Raw genomic sequence first — 10,436 nt, forward strand, 5'->3', positions numbered from 1 at the left:
TTATAAGTACAAACTTATTAATTGAAAAATACTTTTTTTTTTTTTTTAATGAGTTTTAAGCACCAGTAAATCACCCCGGCGCAGCAAAGCGTCTCCGGAGCGCACCCCGACATCCCTCCTCCGAGCCGAAGTTGCGGAGGGAGCGGAGCCCTGCCCGGGGCAGCACCGAGACCCTGGAGGGGGGCTTTTGTTCCCGGCTCCATCCCGGGGAGCCGAACCCCCCGTTCTCCGCCGCGTCCCCCCGAACCCCGAGCGCCTCCACTCACCAGCTGCAAAGTGCAGAGGAAGATGAGGGTGCAGCGGCCGGTGCAGCATCCCATGGTCCCCGAGCGGCGGGGGCAGGGCAGGGGCAGCCCGGTGGCCGCGGCCCCGCCGCCGCCCTGGGGCTCTGGGCTGCCCGGTCCGGCAGCGAGGCGGGCACGGAGATCTGTCTGTCTGTCGGTCGGTCGGTCGGTCGGTCGGTGTCGGCTGCCGGAGCCCCTCCGGGAGCCGGGGTGGAGGCAAGTGGGGCCACAGCTTAAAAGGGCAACGCTCCGGCGGCGCTGCCGTCCCGGAGGCTGGGCGGGCTGGCGGGGCGGGGGCTGCCGCCGCCGCCGGGATGCGCCCCCGGGCCCCCGCAGGCGCGCTGGGATGCTCCGGTCCTGGCACCCGGCCCTCCCCCGGGAGGCGGGAGCAGGTCCTGTTCCCCCGGACAGGGCGGCCCCTCGTTTTCCCTCTGGTGGGACGCGGTGCCGGTCTGTGCTGGGGAAGAGCGCTGTGCTGGCCAGGCAAGGTGTGTGTACAGGACACGCGGCTTATAGAGCTCCTCTCCTCTTTCCACAAGTGCCCATCACCTTCCTCCGCAGGCAGGTGCTGGTATGTTAACCCTGAATATTAGGAAGACTAGAATGAACCTAAAATACAGCGGTTCTTCCCATAAAATTTGTCAGCGAGAGTGCACATGGAAGACAAACTCAGAAAGGGGGATAAGACAAGGAATTCTTGAAAATGCACATTTGTGGGTATTTTGAAATATATACGGAGGCTTGGAATGAATCCCAGTAGCAGAGGGATGTAGAACATCTCTCTGCTTCCAAGAAGAGTTTCTACCTGAGCACCATCTACACACCACTCGCTGTACCCTGCATCTGCACAACAGCAAGTCAGTCTAATTGTGAACAGTAGAGCAAATCCACAATCACACAACCACCTCCTTTACATGCCTGAGTCCTTCCCATAGTCCCCTCCTGAAGGAGAAGCAGGATCCAGAAGACATGGATCATGCCAGCCCTCCCTGCCACACATGCTCCTGACTGGCCCGAGGAGCAGGTCACACACCACACATTGTGACTGGGACAGACTTGTTGCTAAGCTCAGCACAACAGGATAAGAAGCTTTGGGAGAGCCTCATCTCATGACGAGGTTGTGTCTTTGCAATCTCCGGTGGCTCCGATGTCTGCATGACAGTTTGTTCTGTCACCTCTGGCTGCTCCTTCTTCCTCTGAAGCACGTCAGGGTTTTGCCTCTGCCTCCAAAGCAGTGTGTGACTTCTCACCATCAGCGACCAGCTTCACCTTCCTTTTAAATAGGCACTGACCACTGCTTATTGCAGTGGGGTGAGAAGGAGATGGCAGCTGAAATCATAAAAGCTTTATCATTTTACTCAAGGAGAGCATTGCCTGACTATACCCTAAGGAAGGAGGATTAGTCCTCCAGTGCTAGGAATGTTTAAAACCTTATATTCACAACATTATTGTTATTCCCATCAGCCACAGGGAGAAACAGAACAAACAAACAAACGTACTCTGAATAACTGAGATTAGGAGGCAGACTCTGAACTGATCACAAATACTACTGGTTTTAAATGGTAAAATATATTGATTATGTGACCTGTGCACTGTGCATAATCAAGGCATCAACTAATGCAGTCAGATACAATAAAACACATTTTATTATAGGTGAAAGGAAAACACCCGGAGAAGAAACCAATTTATTTCACCTGGAAAACTGTGGACTGAAGACGCTTTAGCAGTATTTGTATTCCTAGGAATATGGGTTTTGTATGGAAAAGGCAAGAAAGATCAGTTTATTCTTTAAAGAATGCAGATAAAACATTCCTTACAAACTGCACAGGGAGGTCTCACTCAGCACCGTAGGGTCAGACAACCTGACATCAGAATTAAAACAGGAGCTCAAGCTGGCCAAAAGCAGGCTGGGGTTGGGCTGGTGTTGTTATATGCTCTGGAAACTGCTGGGAACAGCATGGGAAAGGCTGGGATACAGCCATGCAGGTTAGTACCTGGCCTTTGTGCCAGTTCTTAAGGTTTTCTGCATCTCTTGTTCTGCCTCCCGCTTCTGAAAACCTCCCGTAGGCATTGTGATTTTCCAGCTCAGTTGTACTGCAAAGGAGACACGGTGTGAAACAGCAAAAGGTATTGCTGCTGAAATGATAAGTTTGACTTAAACAGGATTTTTTCCACCTGCACTTTTATCTTAATAAGCCATGCAGGAAGCAACTACGTGTTGGCTGGGACTCCACAGGCATCTGAAGGAAAACACACTGACTGTCCTTAGATTTTTAAGAGGAGTAAAACCACAGGAATATCGCAACCTATATTTCAAAGAGAGACTTAAAACTGCCAGAGCCTGATCTTATAATCTTCATTCGTATGATTTCTTATCTGTGTTGGTGTAGCAGGTGGCCTGCACACAAAGGGGATCCACCTCGAAGCATCCAAGCAGCTTCACTGGTTTCAGCGGGGCTACTCACATGTTAAAATTTGGACACTTGCTTCTACTGTGGTCTCCCACCTCTTCTGATTATGGAACCAGTGGAAGTGCATTGAGATTGAATCTCCTGACAACAGATTTGGTTTTTTGATGACTCTTTACAGGCTGACTAAAAAGCCTCCTGCAGACCACCAGAAAATCCTTTATTTCCATCAGATCAAAAATTAACTTAGCTGAATTTGGGCCTAAGTGAATAAAACATGTAGAACTTAGATGATAATTAGTTTAATTAGCAAGTGGGTTAACAAGGCACCATTGAATGAGGCAGCCATCCCTGATGGGCAGTATATCACCAGTGATCCCCACTGTGCCACTATGCAGTGGCACTTGGCATGGCCACAGCAGCTGCCAGCATCTCCTAAAAATTGTGTGAAGTCCTGACCAGCTGAATTCCTGCACGAGTGCTGCAGGACCACACATCTACCCTGAAAGTTTAATTCATAAAACCCACTACAGCTTTAACTTAGCAAAAAAAGAAAAAAAGCCAAAATTGCTCACTGTCTTGAATTTTTTACTGCCTGGAGTGTAACCTCTCCCTCAGCTTTTGATGGATGAAATGTTGCTTCAAGAGTTCAGTCTGAATGTCAAGAAGGTTTTCTCCTGATTAAGGGCTTCTGGATGGGTTCCGAGGAATTCTTAGCAGGGATATTGATGCACAGGAATATGTGTACACAGAGTAAGGCAATTGCAGGCAGTTCCATCCCTTGCCATCACAAGAGGACCAAGAAAAGGGAATTGTTGTTGCATGGATCCAGCTGCATTGTTAGGGGTGATTAACCTTAGACAACTGGACCTTGTTATCACTTGTTTCTGGCCAATTACATCAAAATTACTTTGAGAAGTCCCAGGTTTACTTTAGGAGAAATCAAAAAACAAAGTTAGCAAGCTTGAAACAAGGCAGCAGTATCTTGCCACAGCTTGTTCTCTCATATCTGCAGCCTCCTTGCTCTGACAGATCAAGATGAGCAATAGAGGCTAAAAGTATTAGCTGGGGACATGTCTCTTCACAGACCAAACCCTGTAATTGTCACAGCTGCTGAAAGCTGTAGATGGTCTTACATCCCACAGTACCATGGGGTGCATTATTCCACTCAGTTCATTTACATCCACCTCCTCTCCATTTTAATAATGTCACCTGGTGCCTTTACAGACGTCTGATCAAACACAGCCTTTCCATGCCACATCCAAAAGGCAAAACGTGCCTGTCCCAGTGCTCTACGAGCTCATCAGCCAGCCCTCTCCCCTCCTCCAGGGCAGACAGCAGCCTTCCCAAGATGGTCTGTCACATCCTATTTCTCTGTCACAATCAGAAGTAAAACCCAGTGCCAGCTGCCTGAGTGATGCTGGCTGAGCACTGAGCACAGCAGGATTTCCTGGGGACACATTCAAAACGATCCGCTGGAAAGTCTTCACGTAAGACGTGGGTGAGCTGTAAAGCTTCCAGCCACAGGACACTGGGGATGCTTAAAATGTGTGTGGGTACCAATGGGTTAGGACAAATCATCTTCCTGGGTGGGAGGAGGAAAGGGCACTAGGCTCTGTCCTGTAATGTTGGATGCAGCGAGAGGATCTCCCGGCTGGTGACCCGAGGTTGCCGCCTCTCACCTCGGGCAGCCAAGTCTGCTGTAAGAACTGGACTCTGTGACAGTCCCATGTGTCTTACCGAAGACTTCTCACATAGAAAAAGGTTACTGAACCATCTACAGAGAGATTATGAAAAAAAAACAACAAACAAAAACACAAGGGCTTTTGACCTTCTAATTTTAAATTAGTAATTTTTTTCAACTGCCATTACCCTGGGCTAATAACTAGAGCACTGTTACAGAGCTCAGCTGCTCTGGGACTGAAACCAGCTGAACCCAAGACTACAACAGTAGAAGACCCAAGAGAGGTGGCACTAGCCCAGACATGTCCTTCTTCTCTCCAGAGGGACCAGAGAGGCAGAGAAACCCAAACTGATCAGCACCGCAGTGACACACTCTCATCAGGCCATGGCCAAAGAAACCACACTCTGCTCTTTCCCTTCTTTTGCAGCCTGGTGAATTCATTGCTGACAAAAGCCCAGTGGCAGCAAAGCACACCATTTCAAAAATTGTTCTCATCACCACACAAGAAAGGAAAAATTCTCAATGACTTTTATGCTTTGAAATGGGTTCCCAGCAGCCCAGGGCGATCTGTAAAATTTATCAGAGCTGGTGTGTGAAATATGTCATTTTCTCTCTGATCCCTGTGAAGTCTTGGATGTTGGGGGGAGGCAGCTCCTAGCCAGACTTTTCAGCATTTCTACACCACCATCATCTGCATTTCACATTTGTAATTCCCTAATATTAACTTGCTCAGCTGCACAACAAATTCTCATCACTCTTTGATGGGCAAGTGGAGGATGGCAGAGGTGGAAGGCAGATTCACCAAACTCTCTGGTACTTCAGAATAACAGCAAAGTGAACAATTTGTCCATATCTGGCTGACACAGCTGCCTTGTTTGTGTGATCAAGGGCTTGTAGGAAGGAAACATGACTGGCATCAATCCTCCCCTGGATCAAACACATCAGCACCCATTAACTGCTACAGTGGAGTCAAGGTTCAAATTCACACTTTTACAGCTTTTCTAAGATGCTTTGACAATTCTGCCATAACAGCCCACGAGCAGCCCTTCAAATAACTCTTTTTCTATTTCTTCGTGACTATAAAGGAAAAACATCAAGACAGAAACACCCTGGAAGCTGCCAGCAGTTTTGTTAGTCCGAGGGGGATGCCTTGTGCCACAGACCACCTCACCCAAGCAGCAGCACTGAAGATCCTCCCTAATCCACTGAAATTCCCCATCTGTCTTATTTACAATATGAAGACTGAGAACATGTAACAACTACTGAAGCACTGTGGGAAAGGCTGCTCACACTAGTGTCATAGTGGTTCTGGGATGGCTTCTCCAGCAATAGGGCCCAAGGGAACAGCATGGAGCTGTGTCAGGAGAGGTTTAGGTTTGATACTGGGAAAAGGTTCTTCACCCAGAGGCTTTTTGGGCACTGGAACAGGCTCCCCTGAGCAGTGGTCACAGCCCCAAGCCTGCCAGAGTTCAAGAAGTTCAAGTGAAGTCAAAGAGTTCAACGCTCTCAGGCACATGGTGGGATTTTGGGGTTGTCCTGTGCAGTGCCAGGAGTTGGACTTCGATGATCCTTGTGGGTTCCTTCCAGCTCACGATATTCCATGATTCTCTGCCAGCATTCCTGATAAAGTGGTGCAGGTGCTTTCACAGGCACGGGCTGGAGCAGAGAGGAGGGAGTGCCCGAAGGGTTAAGTCCCACAGGAGGAGCAGGCTGTGGCAGCTGACACCCCAGCATCTCAGCCCCTGCAATCCGAGTAGCTGGCATGATTGCAGCCACATTTCCAGCCACAATTTCACTAGGCACTGTGACCAAGAAGTAATTCAATGCAGCTGCCAAGGTCCCTGGGTATTGATACCAAGTGATTATTCAAGGTTTCCATGCAACAGTTGCATTTCTCAAATGATATGACCAAAAAAAAGAGCCTGAAGGGTGAGTGCAGTCTCCAGTTTCGGGCAGTGCCTTAGGGCGCTCTCGTTTAGGAAAACTGCCTCCCCATTTGCTTAGGAATCATTTTTTCCTCTCAAATGATTACAGACTTCCCCAAGCCAATTTTACAAGGCTCATGTGATACGATGGAGAAGAAATCAATAACAAGTAGTTTCTTTGAGCGTGTCTTTTGAAGGACATCTGCAGCAGTGTGTGCACGGGCGTGCAGTGTCAGGAGCCGGCGTGCGAGTCCTGCCCCGAGGAAGGTATGAAACGTGCAGTCAGAAGCGATTCCAACACATACAGACACAAACCCAGCTATTTTTCTGCCGTGCTTTCAGTGATATTCTTTCCAATCCCAAGCCAGTGAGAGCTAATGCGTATTAAGAAGTCAGCAGTGTCAGGTGCCACCAGGCTGAAGGAGCATTTTTTACACACATTTGCTTTACAAAGACTTAATTGCCTTGGAAATAAGCCACTTGAACCAGGCGCCCAGAGTTCATTCTGAATATCCACAGAGTAGACACAGGCAGGTAGCAGCACTTCCAGGCTTTTTCACCCTGCCTGGACCATAGTTGCTGCCCACTTTGATTGACAGTGAGACAAACTGTGATGTGACACACATGGACTTGACATTAACACAAAGTTTAAGCTGTGTGTAGCAACAGCTGCTTTTCAAATCAAAGGTTTTACTTTTCTGTTTCCTGTTTTAATATCAGAGTAGAGCTTCCTGCTGCCTCATATGAAAACTTTCCAAATTAGGTTTCATTTCTGAAATGAACAAAACGTGCACAGGTACAAGGACTTATGGGGGTCTCTAAATACAACTGCCTGCATAAGCTTTTCTTCAGCTGTAGTGATGAGGTGGAAAAGCATAAAGAAAGGGTGTCTTAGTAACCTGATGGGTAGTGGAAATGCACACACTAAAATGCACTCCCAGCTGCATGGGGGAGTGGGCACGGGGAGCTCAAATCAGAAGTGAATTCTCTATAAATATGGAGTGGAAGGATGGGGGTTGATTACTGTCCTGATCTTTTCTGTGTTTTGAAGAGCTGGACATGAATTTCAGAGCCAGAGGCTGTGGTGTGTGGTCCATGGTGTAGGCAGGACTCCATGATTCAGTTGTAGGACTAAACTCCTGCCTAAACTCTGGCTTTTGGTGCCTGACCCCCAGCAGGGCTGTGCTGGCCATTAGATGGAATTACAGATTCGTGTCAGTGTCAAATTAAGGAATGAGGTCTAAGAAAATGTAAGGAAAGGTCTGAGGAAATGTATCAGAAAAGCCTTGATACAAGGGTTTCTCAGCTGAAAATGAAGGAAAAAGTAATATTCCCTTATACAACAAGAGTGAAGAGATTGTTTTATTACGTCCATGTGCCATTTCTGTAACTTAATGGCAATATTCATTGTAGCTGGGTAAGGTTGCTATGCTGTGGCTGCCAAATGCAATGAATATTAACAGCCCTGAATGATATAATTAATAAAAATAAATCTTATTCAGCATAACAAACAATAATAAAAAATAAACATTTAATAACAACTGATGTTTCATCCCATGGCAGAATACATTTCACACATTATTTTTCTAATATTTTTTTAATGTGACATAATGTTAGTAGGAATGAGCTTCTGTCAAGATTTACAAGACACCCCCTGAAGTCACTTTGAACTCTCAAGCCTGTTAAGTTGAAAATGAGATCAAGAGTTTGGTGGCTCAGGTGACAACCTGCTCACAGTTCACAGGGTGCTATTCAGAGCATGCAACACACAGAAGCACCAAAAAACCCTCCTGGAAAAGGGTGTTACCACCCAGTCCCATCAATGAACGAGATTTCTCATGGTGCTAAAAGGGCTGAGTTCGGTGTTCTGTTATTATTCACACAGTTATATATACAGTTATATGTTATTCACACAGTTACATGAGTCATATGCAGTGACAAAGCAGAACTCAAACGGTGACATTTATCATGCAAGCAGGTCCATTCCTCTCTCCTCACTCTTCAGATTTATTAAATAGATTTATCTAACAAGGGTATCTACATTTCCTTTTGTTCCCCCTCAATTTAAGCATTGTCACATCCTAATATAGTGGCTAATCTCAGATGTGTGGGGAGGGAAAAAGGCAATAAAAATCTACGTCTTCTCAGTCCACAAGAAGTGCTGCTAGTACAGAATATAGTATTCAGCCCACATAGGCATCAGTAAACAAGTCAAAACAAGGTTTTGTGGTATCTCTCTTTCCTTTAATATTTTAAGCTCATTCTGTCAGCTATTCTAGAAGAGGATTTTTCCAATATTTTCTGTGTAATTTAAATCAAGTGGTAAGACCACTTCCTTTATGTCAGGGACTGTGATAATTTAATAGCCAAAATCTAGTCTTATTAATAGATTAGAAAGGGTTTAGTAGATATGTAAAAGAGGAATAAGTGAAAATGAGTGCTCTTTGGTTTAAATCCTGTTCCCAAGATTTATTTTTTTACCTAAGAAGTTTCAAAGCCATCATATAAAATCATTAACTTACAAGCAAAATTGTACACTAGGTAGCTTATCTTAGTAAGCTTCCACTTGCTATTAGTCTTCTTCACTGCAATTATGATGCACATGTTCATGAAATCTTTGTGGAATTGGGCTGTAGCTGTTTTCTGTGCTCTCAAATCAGGCTGCCCTTTACATGTTTGTATATCGTCTTTTTTGAAGCCAAGTAAAATAATTTCTATCTGCAAAATCTCAACATGGAAAACAGCTCAAAGAAACTGTGCCTGCCTTGCATTATTGTTATGCTGCAATTTGTTCCTTATCATCACATTTCATATGTTCTTGACATTGGGCATAACAAATATAACAATGGCAATTGTGCTAAAAATATTTGTCATTTAGTTTCAAGGTAGAAACAGTTCATATGCAGATAAAGGGAACAAGTAGGGAACACAATGCCAGTAGGGAAAGGCACGGCATGGTGCCTTTGTAAATGTTTCTCCTTGGCATTATCTATTATCTCAGAATAGATATTTGTCACACATTGCAGAGATGGGGAGAGAGCTATGCACCCATCCCAAATCCCTGGAACAGCGCAAACTGGACAGGGAATGGCGTGCATTTATTTGCTTGCTGAGAAAGGCAAATGTTTGTGGCGTCCCTTCATTCCAACTGCAAACCAGGCAGTCCCATCCTGCAGCCTTCATGTAGGTGAGTCTGCTGCTCACTGCACATCAGGGGTTAAGGATGACTCCTGGTCCAAGGAAAATTGCAATATCATCACTACAACAAAACAGAAGCACTACTTGTGCTTCTTGGGTTAAAGCAATTCTAGTCCCAGAAAGACAAAGCTGCCACTACAAGGGTTGGCTGTCCAAAGTGTGAACATGCAAGTTTAGTAAATAAAGACCATGGGAGGCATCAGTCTCCCAGTCCAGCACCACAATGGATGAAAGATACCACCCAACACTGCTCCTGAGGCTGTGAGGACACACATTCACCCTTCCAGAACTGCTGCAGAGCCAACACCAACACCTGTCACTGGATTATCTACCAATTATGTGGGAAAACTAAGATTAATATTCTCATTTGGCCCTATAATACAGCGTCTGTGTAATGGGAACCTCATTGCCCATTGGTTCGTGTTTACCAGAAAATGATGGTGCTTATCAGAAGAGATCACTTTCTCCTTTACTAGAAAAGCAAACTATTTAAGGCGAGTCTGCTTTATATTCCATACCCCTCCCTCTCTCCTCCTTACACACACACACTTAAGGGTCCATTATCTTCTCATTGATGTGAGGGTGTTAGGTATGTAGCCACCATTAATGGTAATGAAAATGGCTCCCGTTAATCTCCCATGCACTGATAGGAAGATAATAGCCTACTTATTAAGTACGAAGGCCAGACGAGGAGTTGCACTGAAATGAGCAGCATATTGTCTCGGTGGGATTCATACGTAAATACTAAATCATTGCTCTGTGCCTAGAGCTGATGATTAAAAATAAATTAGCAATAGCAAAAATGTGCTCGCCTGGCACATGCCTCCAGGCACCACAAAGCAGCTCCAGGTCCTGTTTCCATCTGATCCACCCTCACCTTTGGGAGGATCTCTGGAGAGAATGTCTTGCGTTGGAAGGAACACACAAGGATCATCGA

Source organism: Lepidothrix coronata, unplaced genomic scaffold (genome assembly GCF_001604755.1).
Source record: "Lepidothrix coronata isolate B3197 unplaced genomic scaffold, Lepidothrix_coronata-1.0 Scaffold212, whole genome shotgun sequence".
NCBI classification, from domain to species: domain Eukaryota; kingdom Metazoa; phylum Chordata; class Aves; order Passeriformes; family Pipridae; genus Lepidothrix; species Lepidothrix coronata.